Source organism: Sapajus apella, unplaced genomic scaffold (genome assembly GCF_009761245.1).
Source record: "Sapajus apella isolate SASKATOON/1434 unplaced genomic scaffold, GSC_monkey_1.0 scaffold35, whole genome shotgun sequence".
In the NCBI taxonomy this organism is placed as follows: domain Eukaryota; kingdom Metazoa; phylum Chordata; class Mammalia; order Primates; family Cebidae; genus Sapajus; species Sapajus apella.
The window spans coordinates 11,486,156-11,505,805 of record NW_022436975.1 but is presented as its reverse complement, the minus strand read 5'-3'; positions in this window follow the sequence as shown (position 1 = coordinate 11,505,805).

Here is a 19,650-nt window from a genome sequence, read left to right as displayed (position 1 = left end):
ACCTAAAATATGAAGCAGAATTTGTGAGTAAATTGAGTAAAATGTACTCTAGACAAAACGGTCTTTGAACTTCAGGGAAGATTTCTGTCTAAAACTGCTAAGTTTTCACCAACTAGTACTTTAAAATATATACTGTTATTTAAGCCAATAAAACATTCCTTAAGTTCTAGGCATTTCCACTGGCAACTGTTTACAATGAAGAAAAAGCTGCAAAAATGATCACCTGATGTGTGACTAGTGAAAGTAGACAATGGTGCCAGGTGGTGCCTGGGTGCATGATTATGAGTACAGTGTGTCAAAGCACAGCAATCAATCACAAAGAAAAATCAACACATATTCAGCATCATCCTTATAGTGTTAAGCTGATTATCCACTTCAAGTAATTGAGGCAGTAAGATGACTGTGTTGAGCAGCCTTTATTTCTCTTTTGGAATGCAGAGCTAGGTATAAAGGTTAACTGGTGGCTTATATTGCTCATCATTCCGTACCTCAGCCACAGATTTCCAAGAAAAGAAAGATATTTTCCAATGACTTACTAACATCTACGTGGTCTCCATCATCTTTAAACTATGATGTCAATGTGAAATGAGTTTATGATTTTTTCAATTGCATACACATATGCATAAATAAACACAGAAACATAGAGACACACGCACATATAAACAAGTACATACCACTTACATTACTTAAAGGCTTCAGGTGCGTGGACTTCAGTTACATTAAACTTCAAACAGATCCTCTTAAAACAGACTCTCCTGCTTTACACCTATGCCTCTAAAAAGGAAGCTTCATCTATGTGAACCAGGGAGTACTTCACCCACCCAGCTAAGAAACGGGCTGCGTGATTCCACCATGAGGAACTCTTCTAGGTCTCCATGGGAATTAGAGAATGCTTGCTCTCCTCAGCCCTTGAAGATGCATGGCTGTCTTCCTTGGTGAAACATGCTGCTTCTGAGTGTCTCACACCTGTCATTGTTGTGAAAGCTTGAAATCTCTCATGTTAGCTTAGGACCATTGCTGTTTCTCACCTGGGAAGTTATCAGCCTTCGTGGAGAAAAGATCACTATAAATTCACTGTCACAGCTTCCACTGCATAAAAACCTAAAGTCCCTAGTAACTTTAACATCCCTTGGAAATCTCACTCTTCAAGATTTTAATCTGAATCTTCTCTAATCCTCCATTCCTATGATAAGCGTCCACACCTTCATGCTCTAAACCTTTTTTGAGGGCCATTTTCTGTTGTCCCTCCCCAATGGACCATTGCTGTCAGAAATAGCAATGTCTTGGTGCTTTGAACCCCTCATAGTAATTCTTCTTCAGCACATGTTGGGCACAGTTTGTAGTTTATAGTGTGGTCTCCAGAGTCAATGGACTTGGGTTTGACTCCTGGTTCTGCCACTGTCTTTGGACAAGTTGTATAATATGTCTAAGCTGTGTTTCCCACCTCTCCAGGTCAGAGCAGTCATATTCTCTCTCATCTAGCAAAGATGTGGGAATTGAAGAATCAATTGCTGATGAAGCACCAAGTCAGGGTACATAATCTGTGCTTCGTAAAAACTAGCTTCTGTTTTCACTACATACACATCACACTTCTGTATCATGTAGATTTCCTTATAGATATGTGCTTTATACAGTGTGTGTCCTCAAGGAGGAGCCCAAGTGTGCACATGTTATGAGGTCAGACATGACCAGGCTTATTTAGAGGGATTTGGGGCCAGCATCCCAAACATCTATTTTCATGAAGATTCTAGGAGACTCAAGGAAAGAAATGCTCTTGAGGGGTAAAAGTTCAGGGGAAAAACTTGGCCAAAAAGGCAGATTGAAGCATAGCTTTTTGTATTTTTCTTAAATGTTCCTTTGGCCCAAATCCCCAAGGTTTTTACCTAAGACTGAGATAAATGGGTTCCAACGTATAGATTATAAAATATAGGCAATCAAAATTGAAGGCAAAGGTCTGCATGATTTTGTGCTTAGGCTGCAAACTGATGCTATTTCAACTATTTTGCTGAAGTAACTACTGATGCACTCATGGCATGGGTAGAGCAAAGAGGTTTCCCCATGGCATATAGTCATCCATAAGAAAAGGGGAAGGCTGCAGACATCTCCAAGACCCAGGGACTTTTATACTGGACTGTAATTTCCGTGTGGTAGCAACAGCAGACCTCAGAGAATCAAATGGAATCCATGTGACCACAGTAGAGCACAAATGGGAAGCATATGATGTAGTGTGCAGAAGAACTAGATTTGCTAGCACACTTTTGATGCTACAACAGAACCTGAGCATTTCCTTAATTAGTTGTATGAGTGTAAGTCAGGTGGGGATTGCTGTGCTCTGCAGAAGTAGGTTCATCTGGTACAGGGCTGCTATTGTGCTGCTGCTGGATGGCCTGAGCTTACGAGGTTTGAGGCAAAGGGATCACACATTTTTGTCACAAGTAGGTTTTGAATCCCTTGAGGACAGAGACTCATCCATCATTATTAGTCTGCTGGGCTTGCAATAAGAGAATACCACAGACCAAATGACCTAAGAAATAGAAATGCATTTTTTTTCCTGCCAAAGGAACATGTACTTCCTTCAAGAAGAATTTCCTAAACAAATTTTGCCAGTTTTATTGCCTTTTAAAAAATTTTACTTAAATCATACATGTCCCGGGTAGTCTGTCAACTTTTTTTTACTGCCCAATGTTTCATATTATTTTATTTTATTTTATTTTATTATTATACTTAGAGTTCAGAAACAGAAATGTATTTTGTCACAGTTCTGGAGGCTGGGAGCCCAAGATCACGATGTCAGCAGGTTAGATTTATCGTGACGCCTTTCTCCTTGACTTGCAGACAGCTGCCTCCTCCCTGCATCCCCACGTGGCCTCTTCTCTGTGCAGGCACTCCTGCTGTCCCCTCCTATTCTTAGAAGGACACCAGTGCTACTGGATAAGGGTCCCACCCTTATGACATCTTTTAACCTTAATTAAAGATCTTTAAAGATTTTATCTCCAAATACAGTCACACTGGGGTAAGGTCTTCAACATACAGATTTCAGGGAGACACAATTTGGTCCATAACATCGTTTTCACCTTATTAAGCACAGGCTCACTATAGGGACAAAACTTTATTAAGAAATCTGGATTGTTATAGCAGACCATGAGGGGAAATAGGTTGGGGACTGAACCTTGGAAGTATGAAGATTAAATTCGTTCAAAATAATAAAGTGTCTGGCATATCAGAACTCCATCAGTTCTCACCTGAAAAGCCACCCCACGTTAGCCATGCCTAAAGAAACTTTAACAGGGTGTTTGTTAAGTCCCTAGAAGATGAAATCCTGGAAAGCTTTTATTCTTTCAGTGAGCTGATTGAGAAAAGCATTAGAAAGGAACAAAAGTAAGGTTCTGTCACTGGTGGCTGAGAGTAGGAGGAAGTGTAGATCCCAGAAGACCCAGGAGGGTTCCTTTGTTCACATGGCTCTAGTGCTCAGTATATCACATCAGCCACTAGAAAACTAAAACAAAAAGTGGTGTGACATGTAAGTAGGTGCCCACTGCTACCACTTGTTATAGCTTAGAAATGTTAATGCTACTTGGTGAATACATTCTGAGGCAATAATTCAAAGATGTTCACTACAGCATTATTTATAAAGTAGAAAAGCTAACAGAGACCATGTATTTAATATTTCACATTTGGTTCAGTAAAATTATGGTACAGTCACATTATAGACAATTACACAATTCTAGAAAGTGATAATTATGAAATATTTGTGCTAATATACAAAGTGCTTATTTCTTCATATGTAAAGGCTATCCAGAAGTCAACACACACACACACACACACACACACACACACGCACACAGAGTTGTATAGTACAGCAATTACATAAAAGATACATTAAAGAGGCTAGAAGAATGTATGTCAAAATGTAAGAATGATTATCTTTAGCTGGTGCACTATCAGTGTTTTTAATTTTTTTGTGATTTCAATATTGTAATAAACTTGAAGTATAAGTATCATAAAAATGAAATAAAATATATGTATATTTCAATTAATATTCACTGCTAAATTACCATATCAAATAGTTATATCTATTCTGTTTCTGCCAACCGTGTGTGAGAGCCCCTCCCTGCCCCCTCAGTTACATGGATCCTATTCTACTCCCTTCTGCATTCCTTCTTCTGTAGCAAATTGGATGGCACCTGCCATCTTGTTGAATGAATGAATGAATACTCTAAGAGATTTTCTGCAGTTGATGTCTTTCTTTTCATTCCCACTGCCCCTTCTTCTCCTGTGCCTGGCCCACAATTTTGCAACGGCCTCTGACTAATCTCCCCACAACTCATTTCCTTTCTTCCTACTGCCCTGGCAACTTGCTTTGTTTCCTGAGTAAATAATGGAAACTTATTGAATCTCAGTTCTTCCTTTTTTCTTTTTTTGGAATAAAAAAGTTGTAAAGTGCTTGAAAAACATTAGGCAGCAGAAGAGAGAGCACAGAGGTTTGACTGACTTCTCTGTGAAACAATATCGCCCTCCCCCAGTGCCATGCAGATATGCCTTTTGTAAAAGCTGTGGAAGACTGAAAATGAAAGCAGAAGAAAATGAATCATTTCCATGCCTATGGGACAGGAAAGAAGTTAAAGATAAGTAAAAGATAGTCTCTGCAGAAAGGAAATAAAATCAAGATTAAAAACTGTGCTTTTCTCTTATTCTCCACAGAATACACTCTTGGTTCCTTTATTCTGCAATAATGTGGCACAGATGCTCTGGAATACTGTGAGATAGGAGACAAGAATATGAACAATGAGCTGCATTTTTTTCTTGGCTCTTCTAAAATTGGTCTTCAGCAAAGTGAAAAGGAAGGTTTGATTGCTACATCAAAGTATCTCTCCAGAATTCAAACTAAGACTTAACTTCCCTCTAACAAAACTAACTTAAAAAAATAAAAAACCCACATACACGCAAACATAGCTTACAGAAGACCCTTTTACTCCTCTTTTAAAAAATTATAATCCAGTTCATTGCAACTGGATGTGAACTAAGTTAAGCATTCATTCTAAACAGGTAATAAATATTAGGGACTTAAATTTCCCAGGATTTTAATCTCTGCTCCTGCCCCATGTTGGATAGATCCTGAGAGTAGGAATGATTACAGAGTTTGCTTTGGAAACGCTGGTGTGGTTGCTATGGCAACAAAACTTCAGGGCATTGTTGTCTACATGGAATCACAAAATGACAGATGGCCCATTATGGAACTGTACGTATTTGAAGATGAAAAGAAAATACATCACTCTAAAGTCCATTCGTTGTGCTGTTGCAGAAGAGTTGGGATATGATAACTGAGTGGGGTGAGAATAAGAAACCAGAAAGGAGAGGTTAAAATAAAAAATTTTTCATCTTGAAAGTTTGTCAACCTACTTGAAGACTGCTTATAGATCACTGTCTCTCCCTATCCATAGAGAGAATTCTATCCTATTAGGTATTTATTTGGCACTGCTCACTGCAAATTAGAAACTTCCTTCATTATCACTACAGTTATGAGGTCAAAGTAAAACTGATTAAAAGCAAGAGGGTAGAACTCTTACATAAGTACTAATGGGATGGTTTGGTTTCCTTTCCAATCCTTGGGGTGGTTTTGGCATGTGCTAGAAGGTGCAGATGATGAAGCAACCGGAAAGGCTGAGTGTGTTTCCCTGTAGTTCCTTCCAAGACAGACCAGTTTGGATTACAGGTCAAAATAAAATCAAACTCCAAACACATGCTGTGAAGTTCTAAGCGAGGTCCTTAAAGCTGTAACTGTGGATTCAGACAATAAGTTTAGCAGAAACTATTACAACAAGCTTAGCAAGGCTGGGGCTGTGACTCATGCCTGTAATTCTGGCACTTTGGGAGGCTGAAGTGGGAAGATTGTTGAGCCCAGGAGTTCGAGACCAGCCTGGGCAGCATAGTGAGACCTCAACTCTACAAAAAACAAAAAAATTTAGCTGAGCATGGTGGTATGCACCTGGAGTCCCAGCTCTTTGGGAGGCTGAGGTGGGAGGATTGTTTGATCCCAGGAGGCCGAGGCTGCAGTGAGCTGTGATTGTTCCACTGTACTCCAGCCTGGGCAACAGAGCAAGACTGTGTCTCCAAACCAAACCAAACCAAACCAAACCAAACCAAACCAAAACAAAACAAAAGGCTTAGAAATTTTGGCTAAGCTGGTGAGCTTGGCATGGGTAAATGTGATATATCTGCTAAATCACTCTATCTGTTCTTAAAATCTTTATATCCAGATGAGGAAAGTGATAGTCTTTTGTGATTCTGTGAACACTTATGTCTACAGAACATCTATTTCTGTTTATTCTTTCTGTTTATCTACCTATTATCTAACTACCTGTCTGTCCATCCCCATCCTTTCTATTCATTTATGAATAACTGAAAACACCTGAAAACAAAAGGATCTGAAGTCAGGCCATAGGCTACGTGAATGGAATCAGATAAATTTCACTTGTCTTCAAGTATACCAAGGACAGTGATGCAGAAGAGAATTCTCCATGGTCCCAAGATAAAATGTTTCAGTTCAAAATTTTGAAAACTTTCTAAAAGCCAAACTTTCTCAAAATAGCATGCTGACTCTGAAGGCAGTGAATTATCTCTCGTTAGAAGTCGTCATGCATCAGCATTTGGCCTTGGGCTAGCATGCTGTCAGGAGGATTTAATCATCAGATTGGAACCTTGGCTAGATGGCCACAAGCCCTCATCCAAGCTTGGGATCTACCATTCTATCTGGGCATATGGTGCTCATCAGACTCCTGAACCATGACACTCCTGCATTCTTCAGACCCACAAATCTGGGCCTAAAGAACCTATGGCAGAGTCCACAAATCATTCACAAAATTAGATAGTGCAATTGAGAATGAGTGAATATTAAGGACAAGGCCGGTATGACTGCATTTATTCTTTTTGATAGGTACTAGGTATATTTTTAACCTTGGCCTCGAAGAATGTAAAGTCCATACATTAACCCTGATGACACTACCTCTTTTCCAAAGATTCCCATTTAATTAATGGAAACATAAGCCTTGTCAAAATGAGGAAATGAGGCCATTTCTCCTTTGCAAAGGGCTTTGCAGTAAATCAAAACGCTATGTTGAAGAATGCTTTCTCACATTTTAACAGCATAACATTTATTGAGAAATAGTCTTGCTGGTTAGAATTTCTGTTGAATGTCATCAAATGTTATTTTAAAAATCTCTAATCTTGGGAGATATCTGTATGTGGTACTGCAAACACACACATACACACGCACACACACAGGCACACACGCGAATGTGTAAGTACTATTCATTTCTCCCATGTTGGCATGTTGTAAAATTCTGTTTTCTTTTCATTCCTAGATGTTGTAAATAAACTGGATCTGTACAGTAGGTTTTTGTCAGACTCCCAGAAAGACAATTTTATTTTATAGCACATCCAAGAGTGACAGCCAGAAACTGTTCTGCTCCACCTCAGCACAAACAAAATTAGCTTTTCACAATATTTTTGCAGATGTTAAAGGTCATTAATAGAATGAAACCAGATGACTAAAGCAATACATTCAGAATGATTTGGTTTTATTTTTCTCCCTAGCTTAAAGACACAGAGTCCCCTTTTCTCTCCCTCTTGGCTACATTTCAATTTTTTTCAGTTATTTAAGAGTTTCCAAAATCATAAAAGTGGTAGGATATGTATTTCTTGGCTTATGCCACCTTCCTTGTTTGACAGAGTTGGAATTTTTATTAGGATGAAAACAATATTAACTGTTCAAAGAGTCACACTGCTTAACAATTGCCCAAGCTTTCTGTTTTTACTGAGGTCAAGCTTTTGTTATGAATCACATGACATCCTTTTTCCAATTAAAAAGAAGAGTAGAGATAGTTAACTGGAAGAAATACTACTGGATTCCTCTTTCAGAATAGAAGGGAAAAAGCTAAAATACAGTGTTTCTCATTGAATAAAAGATGTCATAAGCTCTGTTAGGACAGAATGCATATGCCGGACATCCATATCTGTTCCTGATGCATAGGTAAAGAAACTGCAGTTAATACTTGCAAACTGATATATTTATGTTTGCAGCATTTACAGATCAGTTTGCAATAGTATACTTTCTACAATAATTCTGCCTTTATTATTCACTAGAGGATTTGGAAAATAATTTTCATCACATAGGTAACAAAGCAAAATAAAACAAAACCTGATTATCTCCGTTTCTTAGTGAAAATGAAACAGCAACATAAATCTGATCTTGCTTGTGGATATGTGGTTCATGTTGAAGGGGTTATGTGTTGCCATCCCATCAGGGATGGAGCAGCCCACAGTCACTAGCAAACCACAGAGTAAGGCTAACTCTCTTCTGCAGAAGTGGGCAAAGAGTGGAAGGCATGAATATATAGTTCTCATGAGTAAGGGTTATTGCTATGACATGGGATGTCTCCTTTGAAAGAAAGAGAAAAGTTGGAAGTATAAGGGTGAGGAAATGAGAAATTAAAATGTGGGAGTTTTTAGATATTATTTCTTTTTATCTTGGGGTTCCAGACACAGTAGGATTGGCTATGAAAGCCTGAGAGAGTAAGTGGAACAATTATTATCTAAAGCATTTATTGAGATGCTACTGCATGCCAGATACTGTTTGTGTTGCTGAAAATACAGTGAAGAATACAGAGGCTCACCTCAGAGATACTGTGGATTTGATTAGAGCATGATAAAGCAAATATCTCAATCATGCCAGTCACGTGAATTTCTTGGTTTCTCAATGCACTTAAAAGTTGTATTTACACTATACTATAGCCCATTAGGTGTGCAGTAGCATTGTTATGTCTAAAACATCTGCGTCTTATAATTCTTTTTCTGGTGGAGGGTCTTGCCTTGATGTTGATGGCTGCTGGCTGATCAGAGTCATGTTTGCTGGAGATTGGTGTGGCTGTGGCAATTTCTTAAAATAAAACAGCAATTAAGTTTGCTGTATTGATTGACTCTTCCTTTCATGGAAGATTTCTCTGTAGCATGTGGTGCTGTTTGATAGCGTTTTACCCACAGTAGAATTTCTTCCAAAATTGGAGTCAATTCTCTCGAACTCTGCTGCTGCTTTATCAACTGAGTTTACGTAACATTCTAAATCCTTTATTGTCATTTCAACAATATTTGTGGCATCTCCACTAGGAGTAGTTTTCCATCTCCAGAAATCATGTTTTGCTCATTCATAAGAAGCAGCAACTTATTCACATCTTCAGGTTTCATTTCGAATTCTAGCTATCCTGCTATTTCCACCACATCTGCCTTTACTTCCTCCATTGAAATCTTGAACCTCTCAAAGTCATCCATGAGGGTTAGAATCAACTTCTTCCAAACTTCTGTTAATGTGGATATTTTGATATTTTTCCATGAAACACACATGCTCTTAATGACATCTAAAATGGTGAACACTTTCAAGAAAGTTCCAATCTACTTTGCCCATATCTATCAGAAGAATCATTATGTGTGACAACCATAGCCTTATGAAGTGTATTTCTTTTTTTTTCCCATTTATTTATTTTATTGCATTTTAGGTTTTGGGGTACATGTGAAGAACATGCAAGATTGTTGCATAGGTACACACGTGGCAGTGTGATTTGCTGCCCTCCTCCCCATCACCTACATCTGGCATCTCACCCCTTGCTATCTCTCCCCAGCTCCCCACCCCCCATCGTCCCTCCCCTATTTCCCCCCAACTGACCCCAGTGTGTAGTGCCTCCCTCCCTGTGTCCATGTGTTCTCATTGTTCAACACCCGCCTGTGAGTGAGAACATGCGGTGTTTGATCTTCTGCTCTTCTGTCAGTTTGCTGAGAATGATGGTTTCCAGGTTCATCCATGTCCCTACAAAGGACACAAACTCATCGTTTTTGACAATAGCAAAGACCTGGAACCAACCCAAATGCCCATCGATGATAGATTGGACAGGGAAAATGTGGCACATATACACCATGGAATATTATGAAATGTATTTCTTAACTAATAAGGCTTGAAAGTAGAAATTCCTTCCTGATCTATGGACTGCAGAATGGATGTGTTAGAAGGCATGAAACAACATTAATCTCATTGTACATCTCTATCAGAGCTCTTGAGTCAACAGGTGCATTGTCAATGAGCAATCATGTTTTATTTTTAAAAATTAAAAAAAAGTTCTTAAACTTTTAGTTTTTGTGAGTAAGTGTATGTGTTCAGGGGGTACCTGAGATGTTGGATATAGACATGCAAGGTGCAAAAATCACATCATGGAGAATGGGGTATCAATCTCCTCAAGAATTTATCTTTTGTGTTACAAATGACCCTATTGTGCTTGTTTACTTTAAAATGTACAGTTAAGTTGTTATTGACCTCAGTATTCTGTTTTGTTCTCAAATAGCAGGTCTTATTCATTATTTTGAACTATTTTTAAATCCATGAACCTTCCTTATCTGCACAGACCCCCTACCACCCTTCCCAGCATCTGGTAATTATCCTACTCTCTATGTCCATGAGTTCAATTGTTTGGACTTTTAGATCCCTCAAATAAGTGAGAACATGTGACATTTGCCTGTGTCTGTCTTATTTCACTTAAGATAATGATCTCCATTTTCATCCATGTTATTGCAAGTAACTATGTCTTATTCTTTTTTATATGGCTAAAGAGCACTCCATTGTATATATGTACCACATTTTCTTTATCCATTCTTCTATTGATGGACACTTAGGTTGCTTCCAAATCTTGGCTATTGTGAACAGTGCTTCAACAAATATAGCAATGAAGATTATCTCTTCGATATACTGATTTCCTTTCTTTTGGGTATATACCCAGGGGTAAGATTTCTGGATCATATGGTAGCTCTATTTTTAGTTTTTTGAGGAAACCTCAAACAGTTCTTCATAATGGTTGTACTAATTTACATTCCCATCCACAATGTACAAGAGCTCCCTTTTCTCCATATCCTCTCCAGTCTTTGTGACTGCCTGTCTCTTGAATGTAAACCATTTTAACTAGGGTGAGATAATATGTCATTGTGGTTTTGATTTGCATTTTTCTGATAATTAACTATGTTCATTTGCCTGTTTGCTATCTGTAGATCTTTCTTTGAGAAATGTCTATTCAAATGTTTTGCCCGTTTTTCGATCAGATTAGATTTTTTCCCTATTAATCAACATTTATACTTTAGAAGGAATTTTTTTGAGCAGTCTCAACAGTAGACTTAAAATGTTTAGTAAATGATGCTACAGAAAGATATGCTGTTAACCATTTTTGTTATTCCATTTTTAGAGTACACACAGAGTAGATTCAGCATAGCTCTTAAGAGATCTAGGATTTTCAGAATGATATACAAGCATTGGCTTCAACTTAAAGTCACCAGCTGCGTTAGCCCCTAACAAAAGAGTCAACCTTTGAAGCCAGGCATTGACTTCTGTCTAGCTGTGAAAGTCCTAGATGGCATCTTCTTCCAATATAAGGCTGTTTTGTCTACACTGAAAATCTGTTGTTTGGTGTAGCTAGCTTCATCAATGATCTTAGCTAGGTCTTCTGGATAGCTGGCAGCAACTTCTACATCAGCACTGCTTCACTTTGCACTTTTATGTTATGAAGATGGCTTTTTCCCTTAAATCTCATGAACCACTCTTTGCTAGCTTCCAACTTTTCTTCTGCAGCTTCCTCACGTTTCTCAGCCTTCACAGAATTGAAGAGAGTTAGGGCCTTGCTCTGGATTAGGCTTTGGCTTAAGAGAATGTATTCAGTTTGATCTTCTATCCAGACAATTAAAACTTTCTTTTCTGAGCAATAAGGCTGTTTTACTTTCTTATCCTCTCTGTGTTCATTGGAGTAGCACTTTCAATTTCCTTCAAGAACTTTTCCTTTGCATGAACAATTTGGCTATTTGGCACAAGAGGTCTAGCTTTCAGTCTTCCTTTCAACATGCTTTTCTCATGAAGCTTAATGATTTCTAGCTTTTGATTTAAAGTGAAAGGTGTGAGACTTTTCTTTTCACTTGAACACTTAGAAGCTGTTGTAGGGTTAATTGGCCTAATTTCAATATTTTTGTATCTCAGGGAATAGAGAGGCCCAAGAAGAGGGAAAGAGATGAAGGAACAGTCAGTCGGTGGAGCAGTCAGGACACACGTTTATCAATTATATTCTCTGTTTAATATGAGTATGGCTCATGTTGCCCCCCGCCTCAAATTACAACAATGTCAAGATGTAACATCTGAGATCACTGATCACAGATCACCATAACAGATGTAATTGAAAAAGCTTAAAATATTGCAAAAATTACCAAAATGTGACAGAGACACAAAGTGAGCACATACCGTGGGATAACTGGGGACTGTAGACTTGTTCAGTGCAGGGTTGCCACCAACTTAAATTTGTAACAGATGCAGTATGTGTGAAGCACAATAAAAAAAGGTGAATTAAAATGAGGTATGTCTATATCAAACAAATATTGCTTTCAAGGGCCTTATATGTTTAGTAAGAAAGATAGACAATAATCAGGTAAAACAAAAACATCAATATTCCCGGCAGAGGGAAAAGAGCAAGCACAAAGTTTTCACCATAGGGTGGGGAACAAGCTTGTTAGTTCCAGGAGCAGTAAAAATTTCTGCTTTTTGTGGCTGTTGAGGGACACAGTGATAGAAGGTGGGGTTATACCTGGAGGTAGGAGCCAGTTCACCTAGGATTGTGGGGACTACGGTAATGAGTTTACATTTCTTAGATTCTAAAAGCAATGGAAAGTCTTTGCGGAATTTTCAGCAAAGTCATGAGAAACTTGATTTAGGTTTCAAAAGCCCACTTAGCCTACTGTGAGGACCAGTTAGGAGACTAGGGCAGAAGCTCAGGCAACAGATTCATGGTGCCACAGAAAGATTTTGACAGTGAAGATAATGATAGGTGGACCGATTTGGGATATGTTTTGAGGTACAGAGTTAGGATTTGTTGGTAAGTGGATGTGAATAGAGAAGGAGAAAGGAACCAAAGATGACTGGATGGTTGCCAATACCTTTTCCTAACATGAGGGAAACTTGGACATTTGAAGCATGGCATGGAAATACCAGCTAAGAAAGTAGATGTTTGAGCTTGGTATTCCAGCCTAGAGACTTAACATTGTGAGTCATTCATATGCAGATATCATTTAAAGCCACAGGCTAGATTTGAGTATCTAGATTGATGACCTTCCTCAGAGCAATTTTAATGGAGGAAAGGGTATTAAAGCTAAATTATGAGATGAAAATGATTGACTCTAAATTTGAATAACTTGAGAAGCAAATGCTAACTTAGGAGGTCAATTTATTTGAGTTTAAGTAGTTGTGAAGGGCACCAGAGAAATAAATCATAGCTGGAGGGAGATATGGGATCAAATGATGTTTTTAAAGAGCTTGTTGCATAGTAAATAGAATAATGTCTTGATAGCAGAAAAACTGATAATGGAATAAAACGGGGGATAAAGAGAAGGAGGGAGAGAAGGAGAGAGAAAATCTTTGAGAAAGTGAGAGAGAGAATAGGACTGAGAAATACAAGTGGAGGGCTGGACTGTTTTGCAGATGTGATCCTTCCGTGGTAGCAGAGGGAAAGCTGAGAGTGAATAGGCAGTTTGGTAGGTGTGAATGTGAGGGCATCTGAGACCTGGATTAGGTTGCTTAGAGTCATGGTACTGGATTTACTTTCCTTTTGCTATCTCCTAAGACTAATAAAGGCTTTCCTGATATTTAAAATATTACTTATAATATGTGTATGTGGTTGAACCAGTGTGAAGAAGCGGCATGCCACCTTTCCCACTGAACTAGTGGGTTGGTAGTTGAAGTAAACTCTGAAAGAAAAATACATTTCTAGGACACAACTGGACATGTAGTCTGTGCACCCCTCCCCATCTGAAGTCTGGTGGATCCTAACCATTCTGCTGTGAACATTTGAAAATATGTTTTTGCTTCCCATTCTTTTTCTGATGTTTATACATGTTAAAAATAACATTAAATATAAAGATAAATTTTCCTTTCACCACTATCTATCTTTTCTTTGGAATCCATAATTATGAGTTGACATGTATTCTTAATATATGCTTTAATATATTGATATACAAATATATATAAGTTAAAAGGTAAAATTGCTTATGTGTATGTTTCAAAAAATCTGCATAAACTTTATTTTGTAAATATAAATACTTTTCTGCAAACAGATCGTTTTATCCAAAATAGTTTATACCTTTATTATGATGATACATATTTTCCTATATTTTCTTTTAAATTATTCAAATGTTCTCATCTTTAACTTGTCCTTGAGTTTTTAAATGTGTCTGGTGTGAAATAGAATCTACTTTTGTACTTTTTCATAGAAAAGCCAATTGTTCCAGTTATCAAAGAAATAATCCCCACTATTGAAATGCTATCATATTTCAAGTTCACATATAACACAAGAAACTTTTTTCATATTTATATTTCATTTCTTTAGCTAGTACTCTCTATTTTATTACTGTATCTCTGTAATGTAGTTTAATTCCTGGTACCTTTCTTGTTATATTTAAAAATTATGTTGGTTATTCTTCTTCCTTGATTCTTCTTCCCACATTTTATATTCAGTATATCAAGTTCCATAAACTCTTATTGGCATTTTGAAAGGAAATGAATTGAATTGATAGACTAAAGTGGACAAATTCAACATCTTTAAAATAATGGCCATGTCTACCCATGTATTTACTCAAGTCTTTTATGTCTATAAAATTATATAATTTTTAATATAGATTTGCTTATATGTATATTACACTACTATGCAAATTAAGTCAGATATCATTTTAGGTAATTTGCATGTTTTATTTCATTTAATGGGCACATCAATCCTCTGATAAAAGTGACAATCATTATTTTCATTTTTCAGAAGAGAAAATCAAAATCCTAGAGAGATTAAGTAATTTGACCAATGTCACAGTGTTACTAATTGGAGGGGCTGAATGGAAACTCAATTAATCTGACTTCATGCCTTCTAATAATTATGTAAAGGTAATATCTGGTATCATCAGCACTTTGTAGCTTGTATTGTTATTTTTAAGAAAATATTTTAATTGCACTTTATTTGGGTACAGCTGGTATGTAGAAATGTTATTAATTTTTTCTGCATTGGTTTCTGTCCAACAATTTCTCTGGGCTTTCAAACTAGTTTTAAAAGTTGCCTGCTGATTCTTTTGGATGTCTGTGTAAGCAAACATATTGCATGTAAATAGTAGAAGTTTTGACCTTTTCTTTTCAGGTTCTCTACCTCTATATTTTTATCTTGTCTTAGTACAATGGCTAGTAGGTCTGGTAAAATGCAAAATATTAGGATTGCTGGTAGGTATCTCAGTTTTATTCTTAACTTCAATGCTTCTGTTTTAAAAATTTACCATTAAAGATGATGTTAATAGATTCTCTTTCCTGGGCTATTGAAGTTCCCTGCTAGAATTTGATTGCCAGTAGCTTCTGTGTAATAATGACTGGATATTACATTTTATTAAATGCCTTTTTTATGTGTGTCAACATAAATTAACACATATAAATTATCTGATGTTAGTCTTGAATTCTTGTGATACATGCTACTTGGTCACAATATCTTATATTTTAATACACTGTTGGATGGGATTCACAAAAATTTTCCTTCTATTTATTTCATTTCCGTTATCTGGAATATTTTATATAAGTTAGAAATTTTTGTTTACTTAAAGATTCAGTATTTTAAAATCATCAAGGAATAGAACTGTGGAGGGAGATTTTTGTTTAAGCCTTATTAGCTCTTTGGGCTTTCTATTTTTTCTCAATTACATTTTTGAGTATTTTAATTTTCAAAAAAATTGTCAATTTTAGCTGTCTTATGTTTGTTGAAATGTCATCAATTGCATTGCACTTTGAGTAAAAATACTAAATGTCTGTAGTTACAACTTTTCTTGTATTCCTAATATTATTACTTTCTTCATAATTAGTCTTGCCAAAAGTTTGCCTCTTCTGTTTTTTTCAAATATCTAGCTTTCTGTTTTGCTGCTCATATATAGTGTTTTGAGTACATATGTGTATATGTTTATTTTCTATTTATAAACATTTGCTTTAATCTTTACTTCATTCTTTTTCTTTGGGTTGACTTCATTGTTTATTTTCTAACCTCTTTAACGGAATGCTTAGCTAATTTATTTTTAAATATTATTGTGCTTCAATATAAGAACTTAAAAGTATAAATTTTACTGTAAATATTTCTTCATCTATATCATGCAAGCTTCAAAATATGCTTTTTAATGTTTTAAATTACTGTAAATTAAATTATACCAAAATTAAGATAAAATGTTTCAATTACATTCCTTTGTGTCTGTTGTAAAGAAAGCAATTTTCTACACAAAGTTAAATTTTGGTATCATTAAGCACTGTTTGATTTTATATTAATTTGGTTTCACTGAACTCTATGGTTGGGTGCCTATGGATAAATCATGGTTGTATAAAAATTTGTGCTTGTGTTTAACTTTGAATATCAACTGTACCAATGAAGTGCATTTGAATGTTTCCTTTAATACTCTGGCACAACAAAAGTTTAATAGATACTCCTCCAATTCTAACCCAGAAGTGCAAATTAGCACTTCCTTTTTCAGGTACAATATGATGCTAAATAAAGTTTGTCTTGAGAATATGTTTCTGCTTTTTTAAAAGCTAAAAGATTTAAAACGTATTCCTTTGGCATGTGTCAAGTGTAAAGTTTTGATGTGGTGTATCTAACATCACATGCAGAATCACTGAAATATTAAATGCCAAATGGTTTGCAAATAAACATGCACATACTCATTTTTCTTCCCTAATTTTCAAGCTGGCAGTAACCAACACTCTTGCCAAATGTCCCATCTATTTTCTTCCAGTCTCAGCATCTTGCATGCTATTGTCCACTCGTTTGCATAGTGATGTCTCATGACTGATAAGTTGTAATGTCACTTGTTTGCTTATAACATTGAATGCAAGCTTCTCTGTAGAGTTTTTAAGGTCCTTCCCAGTCTGGTCCCACATGGCCTGTCTTCACTTCCTAAAGCTGCTCAAACTGCAGCCTCTATTCCTCTGAGTCTAAACTCCCACCTGAAGTCTCCCTACCCCATCTCTTCATGACATTCATCTTGCAGATCTCTTCCTCTCTAACCTCCAGACACCCTCTGCTCATCTAAGTTTTCTTCATCTAAGCACTGCTCAACTGACACAGGTTTGCTTGCTTCCTTGTAGATATATTCTACTTCATTCATCTCTCATTGATCTACAGTTTCCCAGTGATGCTTTATTGTTTGATTCCTATCTCATAGATAAATAAGTTTGCAGAATACTAAGCTCAGCTTTTTAATGTTTATACATGAGGAAATTCAGTACCAAGGAATTTGGTGTCATTAATCGAGATGGAGTGTATGATATCAACATAGTGTTTTGAAGTAAAGACATTGAGCTTCTTTTGGCATATGGAACTTGTTCACCTGTGGGGTACCTAAGTTGAAGTGTCCAATAGGTTGTTGGCTGTACAGATCTGCTGCTCACAAGGGATGTGTAGACAAGAGATCCTGTTTTGGAGTCTACTACTGTAGAAGTGACAGCAGAAGCCAGGAGAATGGTTGAGAGAGCTCAGAGAATATTTGGAACGAGACAAGGGACAAGGACTAAACCTTGGGGATTTGCTGCAATTCTCATGTACTGGAATACAGCAGAAATCATGCTATTGCTAAAGTGAAACCAAAATCAGGTTTCTGGGGAAGCTGGGGGAGGAGAGGGAACGAAGGTGAATGAGAAGGCTGGTGGGCAGAGAGGTGGAGGCAGGTGAGGGTGCTGTCCTACAGCAGGCAGCCCATAGAGTGCACTCTCACACAGACCCTGAAATGTCACATGGAAAAGAGCCCATGCTCTGTATGCCATCCCGTGCCACTTGGCTTTGATGTCTGTGGGTATGCCCTTGTATATGCATATTCAAGACGGTTCCTCTCTATTGCTATTCAGCTGTGATAACCATGCATGCATGGTTTTAATAAGACTTGGCCATAGTATTTCAGTTGCAAAAGCATAGATAGAACCCATGTAAATATCTTGTTCCATCTCCAAATGATAAATTGTGTAATGATATGAAATTCGCTTTAAACATTGCAGGTAAAAGGAGTATGTGATTTAAAATGTCATGCTTTGGAGGTACTGTCTGAGCAAAATTCCTATAATCAATCATCTACAGCAAACTATTATTTAGAAATTATTTCAAAATAGATAAGCTGAAAATATCATATTTTAAGAACAAGAGAAAAGTGATGATGTATCAAAAATTACTTTCCATAGCAACATATTGGGTCTGAGGTTAAATTTAGTGTTGTTTATTTTATAGAACCGTAAGAAGTAAGAACTTCCAAATATCTCAGGGAGGCAATAAATATAGGTGAGGACACATCTTACTTAAATTTCTCTGAAACCACTTTAATTTCGGTCAAACTTAATGCATTATCAGTTTAAAGTCAACCAAAAATATTTTTTAACACCATAAAGGTTTGGATTATTGCTTTAGAATGTGTAAAGGATAAGTTTTAGTTGGCTCAAACTTTTTTTATTGCACTCCACACACACGGTACACACAAATATACACATAATATTATAAGGTAAATATACAAGCGATATGGAAGAATATATTAGGTGCCTGAAATTCTCATATAGCATTGGGTGAATTTGAAATATATAAATATTGAGAGGCTTATAATCTTAGAAGTTAATATCTGGAAGGGACATTAAAGGTTATGCTCACTACAGACAAGTGAGAAGCTGAGGCTCAGAGATTTGTCCAAAGGTGTAAAGATTTAGAAAGTGTGTGATAATAATAACATAATAACAATAATGATGACAACTACTTTTTCTATTGAGTGACTACTATGAGCCAGATAATGTCCTAAGTATGGTAGTAGTTACCCCAATCAGACCTTACATGTAAGATTATTTTTCCTAATTAACAGATAAAGAACCTGAGGCAAAGTGAGATTAAAAAACGTCTATGTTCCAACTTAATAAAGCACATATAAATTTCATGACCTGCTTTTATGACATTTGAAATCCAGAACTGATAATTATTATGATTAAAAATAATTACAGAAAATAAGAAAACGTGTCCTCATTTTCAAACTGCACTAAGTTCTCTTCCAACAGCCCCTTCAACACCACTTTGAGGGTCACTGCTCTATCTAAAGTGAATCATTATTTGGCCAGGCATGGTGTCTCACACCTGTAATCCAGCACTTTGGGAGGCCAAGGTGGCCAGATCATCTAAGGTCAGGAGTTCGAGACCAGCCTGACCAACATGGTGAAACCCTGCCTCTACTAAAAATACAAAAGTTAGCCGGGCGTGGTGGTGCATGCCTGTAATCTCAACTACTCAGGAGACTGAGGCAGGAGAATCACTTGAACCTGGGAGGCGGAGGTTGCAGTGAGCCGAGATCGTGCCACTGCACTCCAGCCTGGGAGACAGAGGGAGACCCTGTCTCAAAAAACATAAATTAATAAAATAATAAAAAAAAAAGTGAACCATTATTTATGTATCCCATTAAGAATGTCATCTTGAGAAGCTTGTTCTTCTGATCTAGGAAAATTTACTGATCTTGCAGGCATCATGGTAAACATAAGATACAAAAATGAAAAGACATGACCCCATT